The sequence below is a fragment of the Anarrhichthys ocellatus genome, unplaced genomic scaffold (assembly GCF_004355925.1).
Source record: "Anarrhichthys ocellatus isolate YVR2014 unplaced genomic scaffold, GSC_Weel_1.0 scaffold52, whole genome shotgun sequence".
Taxonomy (NCBI): domain Eukaryota; kingdom Metazoa; phylum Chordata; class Actinopteri; order Perciformes; family Anarhichadidae; genus Anarrhichthys; species Anarrhichthys ocellatus.
The window spans coordinates 1,370,970-1,377,672 of record NW_022280082.1 but is presented as its reverse complement, the minus strand read 5'-3'; the positions used below and the strand labels follow the sequence as shown (position 1 = coordinate 1,377,672).

Sequence of the window (6,703 nt, the reverse complement as noted above, 5' to 3'; positions counted from 1 at the left end):
GGGGGCAAACAAGGGATGAACCAGCCATACAGCGTGAGATGTTGTTTGGGTTCTTGCAAACAGTCAGCTGGCCGGCGAGAACTTCTCCTTCGGATCCACGCCCTCCCTAACCTCCTTCTCTCTTGCCTTTCTCTGCAGAACGCAGTGGGGGCAGGCACAGATGTTACTGGCTCCAGGCCACACCCCTTTTCAACACTCCCAGTCCTAATAGGATGCAGCCGAGCCTTGGCCGCCGCCCAGCTCACCCCCCCCCCCCAGACTGGCTTTGGACAACTTGTTTCGGGTTTGTTTGGAGAGGGCCTGTTTGGAGAGCTGAAGGGAGGAAACGAAGCTAAGGTGCAAACGTGGTTGTCAAAGAGAGAGAGAGAGAGAGAGAGCGAGAGAGAGAGAGAGAGAGAGAGAGAGACGACTAAAGAAAATGCTAAAAACATCAAGAAAGATCTATCCTCTCTCATAAACATCTCCTGGGTAAAATAAAACCGCATTTAGCACAAGCAACTTAAAACATTGCACATATTCCATCCAAGCACTCTTGCAACGATTAGACTTTAATTAGATTTGAATCCAAACAATCCCGGACACTCCCACATCATTTACAGCACAAGCATCACTCCTGCATGTCAGCTAGATTCTCACTCTCAACCTCCAGCATCCACAAACACCCCTACGTTGCAGAATAGTGATATTTTTTAGACTGTACCAAAGTAATGGAAGTGTGTGGGGAATGTTCTGGAGAAGATGCTCATCAACATAAATGTTCATAACGTTAATAAGACCGACTTCAGTCAGGTCCTTCATTTAGTGTGTTTTCATCAGTTTCAGGAGCCGCATGTTTCCAGCTAAACTTTCATCTGTATCATGTCAATAATTTAAGCTTATGAATGTCATTGTTTTGAATCAGGTTATTCCGTATTTGGATCGGTGTAGATTGTGAAAAATTCGGTGGAATTTAGAAGGCTACAGCTGTTATTTCAATGTTTAACCATGTTTCAACCATATTTAATCAACATTTAGGTAAATGTTGATGTTGGAGCTGTTAAATACCCAATAATAAAGGGCTCGGGGTCGGGACATCCCTACATTTCAAGATGTTCATGACTCTGAGGTCATTCTTGAACATCCAAACTAATTACTGCTTTGTTAATGTAATGTAAAGACATGTCATGAGAGAACAGAAGTCTACCTGAGTCAGGCCCTTCAGGTGTCTGTGCAGGTGTTGACTGAGTGAGTGTCACCTAAACGTCATTTACTTCCACAGAAACAAGACGTCATAGAGCTTTTGTTGTTTATATTTGTTGTCATGCAACACAGCGTTGTCCAGTCAGCATAATCAGTAAATGTGGCAGAAACACAGAGGAGTATCAAATGCTTTGTCCCTCAGACTATGGATTCACACTAAATATGGACTAAGTACGGACTTCTCTGCCAAAGCCTAAAAGCTAAATTCGGACTTTTTCCCGAACAGCTGTGAGTCAGAAACCCTCAGTATTAGAAATGCTGCCTTCCTTTATCCTTTCCCCATAAAACAGCACAAACCAACCACTTTCCATTCAGGATTAAGGACCATTACAGTCATTTTACATGATTTTTGGTTTTATTTAAACTTCAAAGTTCTCAAACAGCTGCCAACGTGTAAAGTTGCCCGCAACGTTACGATTTCTGGACCCTTTCCAAGTCCCACGTCACGCTAGCTGCTATAATACAACCTCCGAAAGCATTGCAACTTTCTGCTTTGATTTCCAATGGCCACGACTGAGACTGCACTGCAGCTTGATCCAAAGAAACTGGAACCCGTGTGAAACCGTTTTATCTCTGCAGGTCTGGTGTTGCGGACATAAGTGGCGAGCCGAGCCGGTGCGGTCATGAGTGGATAACAGTGGAGGCTGTAACGGTCCTGGGTAGCTGCCTCTGTAAAGAATGTCCTGCAGCTGGAATAACAGACAGGTCCCGTTCTCATGGAGGGCTTCTGTTCTGGTGGGACGTTTCATCCGTGTCAATAAAAGCCAGGACTTGATGTTTTGGTGAGCTCAAAGGGTGCCAGCGTACATACAACAGGAAATGTACGGCACGCTGTGGGCGGGGACATTCTCATAGACAGCGGCGTTGTCGTCGCGTCTGTCTGTCGGAGGGTTAAAGGAAGACGGTTTGGTCAATGTCATGGTCACCACAAGCAGAAAGAGAGAATGGGCTTTAATGCACATGTTTTCCATTTAACACCACTACTACTACTATACTACATTTACAGCAGGATAAATCATGCTTTAGTGATTAAATACATGACAACCTTTCCCTTCTAGCGCTATGATGAGGCTGTTGCATCTTCACTTCTAAAAAGGTAAGAAGAAGAAGCTTCAAAGCATCTTCTTCTACAACTACTCAAACAGAGACTCCAGCCCCCCAAAAAAACATGTCAGTGTGAACCTTCTCTCTCTTTACAGCATTCTTTCCTGTTAACTATTAAGCTTGTACGGGCAGATAAAACTCAACTTTAGCCTATTCTTCCTGGTTTTCAACAGTTTTCAGCTGCTGAAGCTCGGAAATCAGTTCGTAACGCTTCAACGGTGGGACAAGTAAACATGAGAATCTGATTGGCTGCAGATTGTAGAAGACCCTGAGAAGTTCCGTCGTGATTACAGCGCCTGTTGACCCAAGTTTCGCTGGTACTATTAGGAAAGAAAAGGACATTGGTGAATTGTGAATCGATATAATAAATAATGGAAAAGAAAGAAGGTTTTGCTACATGCTAATGATAAGTATACGCTCAGCAGAATCATGACTGACAGACCTTGAAATAAAATGAAACGGCCGCCAAGGAATGTGTGAAGGGGTAACGCTGTATTATGGCTCGTCTCATGTGGTGGAGGGGAACTGGGCTACACCGTACATATGTTTAATTTAGGGTGGGGCTATAAAAATAAATTCCACCCATGCAGCCCTTCCCTTTGCAGGAGACCCTAACACTCACAAATGAAATGCCAGGATTGAAAAAGAAAAGGTCCCACTGGTCTCTGCCCACCCTCTGGAAAGCTTGTAATTACCCCCTGGAATAGAAAGGTCCATCCCAGAAGGCATAATGACAACGAGTGAGGATCTATTTCCTGTAATCAGTGTCTTATAATTTACTTTTTGACTCTCCACCAAACAGCAAATCTACCCACACAGACCCTGCCTGTAGTCCAATAAAAGCATATAAATAATAAAAACATTAAGAGGTAAATAGTTTGTCACCGTGGTCTCCCTTCACATTGCAGTCAATATCTGCAAAGAATTACTCATCACTTCAATCAAATTCTTAATTCATAACCCGGAGAAGCTAAGGATGCGAGGAGAACGTGTTTTCTCGGTGGTAGCTGGAGGAAGTGCTGCGAACATATTGTGAAGTGAGCGCGGCTGCAGCTGCTGTGAACGTGCTTGAAACGGATTGACAGAATGCGAGGGTTAAAAGGCTGTGGCTTAACTTGTTGATCCCTCCACATGTAGGCCAAGCTCACCGCGCTGAGGAATCAGCGGTTAACGATTTCAGCGGAGAGATAAGAAAGAGGATAATATAGCACAACAGCACAACGCACCGAGTATTACAGTAGAGGAAACATACAAACAAATCAAATAGAGTAATCCGACATAAGCCAATCAGTATCCAGGCTGCTCTGAGGGTGAAGAGAATTAGCTGACCACACTAAATCCATGTGAAAAGGTCCGAGGTCTGCCCTCGCGGGTTTGAGACCGGCTCGTGTCTGACTGACCGACCGACACAGAGGCAAAGTACGAAAGCAAGCGGGAATACAGTACAGCGGCCATCTTGCACGACCGCCATGGCCGAGCTAAAAGCTGCTTATCTCAGAGTGTGTGATAATCTCAGCAGAGAGAGAAAAACAAGCAGCGACACAGACGAGCCAAAACTAAACCCGAAACCAAAGAGGAGCTCAGGTGGTGCAGTGAAAAATGAAACCAAGACACAAATGGCAGACAAATAAAGGATGTTTTGGGGATGTTAACAAGGACACCTGGCGGTTAAAAGGTGGCCTCTCAAACAACACGGTGCTCGGGGTAACAGCACGCTGCTGATATCGCTCGAATCCACCGAAAAGCAGACTGATGGATCAAAATGTAAAACAAATGACAGATGAGCCAGTTGTTCTAATGGATCCCATAACACTGGGAAAAGTACAACAAGTGACATAACGGCGAGAGAAGAAAGAAATATGGACAATGGTTGCCACTAAAAGCTGTAATACAATCGCTCCCGTAGAACAGTTAGCTGTTGACGCAGCTGGTTTTGTCCCGACTGCGTGGCTGTTTTGACGGCTTTTCTACAGTTATGTTATCACACAGATATGTTATACTGTGGGAACCTCGTCGCCTAAAGCTCTGCCCAAAGAAACCCGGGACACCTCCTGGTCCTGGAGGGAAGAAGGTGGCTAAGAAAACGTTTCCTACCTGTCGATGGGTAAAGAACGAGGACAGTGGCCAGTTTATAACCGGGCTGGGAGGATGCGTTGCTTTCATGAAAGTTATTCGTAAGAGGTCACAAATGTGCTTCACGACAAAGTCGACAAACAAAACTAAAAGGCGCTTTTCTTAAACAACCCCCGATTCTGCAAATTCAATAAGAATGTGCGTGACTGACATTACCGGCACAACTGAGTTAACGGGAAATAACATTACAATGGTAAAAAAATACCAACGTGTCAGCTTAGGAGGCCGATATACACAAAACACACACACACACACACACAGAGAAACTAATAAACCAAAGGCTGCGTTTATTTCCATATATTATGCAGAAGATTATCTCAAATCAAGGTAATCCACTTTGCAAAGCGAGTGAACTCCATCCACGATCAGGTCCAAAGAATTAAACTTCATCCTTTGCTCTTGAATTCATGAAGTTGTATCCAACGCATGAATAAAAGGTAAACGATACCACCTAAACCTATTTTTCTGGCTTCGCTCTTTGCTCGACAACTTGTCAGAACTTGATCGTGCTTTACGGAGGGTGGGGCGGCGTTTCCAGAGGATAAAGCATACCATGCTCTGGCACAAGCTGCTGCTGAATCTGATATATGTCTGCTGTTTCAAGGCTGTTTTTCAAGGCGTGTTAGACGAGCTTTGGTTTGTTTCGGAGAGGGAAACACGGTGGCATCTGACTCAAAAAGGATGAGTCGCATATTCTGCTAATCCATGCACAAATATAGACCCGTGAGGCTTGAAATTATACCTTAAGGTCATCACGTTGGAGTTGAGCTTCATTTTTGGTCGTGTTAAAGCTCAGAATTGGATAAAAAAAAATGCCTGCTTTTTAGATACGCTAACGGTAAGATACGACATACAGGGAATCTCATGACTTCTCGTATTAAAAGGTTGAAATGCTGTCGCACAGGTGGTTAGGTAAAGTTAGAAAGATATTGACAGATTCGGACTTCCCGGTTCAATAAATAGTTAACGAAACGTTGCTGAAATACAAACGATACCTCCCTGTAACCGTAGTGAGGTAGACAACAAGCTACAACCTTAATTTTATTAAAACGGGCCATCTTACGGACTCCTCCGAGCGTGACAATCTGCATTGGTCTCAATGAGCGGCCGGCTGCGAGACGAGTGCGCAGGGACCGTCTACAAAGTGCAATGCGGAAAATACCTACTACAACAATATTCAATAGCTTCACTGTCATGCAATGTAGTGTAACCAAAATCACTTCACACATCAATGGGCTGATCCTTGTTGTACTACAAGTGTTATTTTGAAAAAATATGACTTTGATTAATTTTAGTGCATTTTTATTGGAAATAATATTCAATAACTTCACTGTTATTATGTAGTGTGACCAAAATCACTTTTGACAGGTGCTGTCAAATTCTCTTTCTGGTGACGATTCCAAGTGACATTAAAGTATCAGTGATTTAGTCAAACCAGTGTCCATTAAAGAACTACAAACATACAGTTAATTTAAAGCTCAATTAAAGAAGTGGTGAGTTAGTACCCAACTCTGTCAGCATTAGAATGTAACTGCTTCTCTGTCCGTGTTGAACTTTCCCTCGTCTGTCTGTCTTGAAATTGCCGGTCGACCCTCATCTACCTGCATGCTTGTCTTTTATTGTTGTTTAGCTGTGTCTGACTGATTTATGTATTTCACATACTCTGCATGCTTTTATGTGTTGTGCCTCTGACATGGATGTTTTTTAGTGTCTAAAAACTGCAGCATAATATTCTCTTTAGTGCACGTTTCTATTTAACATACAGGTGCATCTCAATGAATTAGAATATCATCGAAAAGTTAATTTATTCCAGTAATTCAATTCAAAAAGTGAAACCCATATATTATATAGATTCATTACACACAGGGTGATATATTTCATGCGTTTATTTCTTTTCATTTTGATGATTATGGCGTCCAGCTAATGAAAACCCCAAATTCAGTATCTCACAAAATTAGAATATTACATAAGACCAATTAAAAAAAGGATTTTTAATACAGAAATGTTGGTCTACTGAAAAGTATGTCCATATACAGTATGCACTCAACACTTGGTCAGGGCTCCTTTTACATGAATTACTGCATCAATGCGGCGTGGCACGGTGGCGATGAGCCTCTGGCCCTGCTGAGGTGTTATGGAAGCCCAGGTTGCTTTGATAGGGGCCTTCAGCTCGTCTGCATTGTTGGGTCTGATGTCTCTCATCTTCCTCTTGACAATACCCCATAGA

At 43.1% G+C, this 6,703-nt stretch overlaps 1 protein-coding gene across 2 annotated transcripts in view; it reads right to left on the bottom strand.

The window, feature by feature from the left end:
- The window catches only part of daam1b (dishevelled associated activator of morphogenesis 1b), a 43,002-nt gene that overhangs the window by 29,352 nt on the left and 6,947 nt on the right, over positions 1–6,703 (bottom strand). The gene's annotated exons all lie outside the window — the stretch shown is intronic.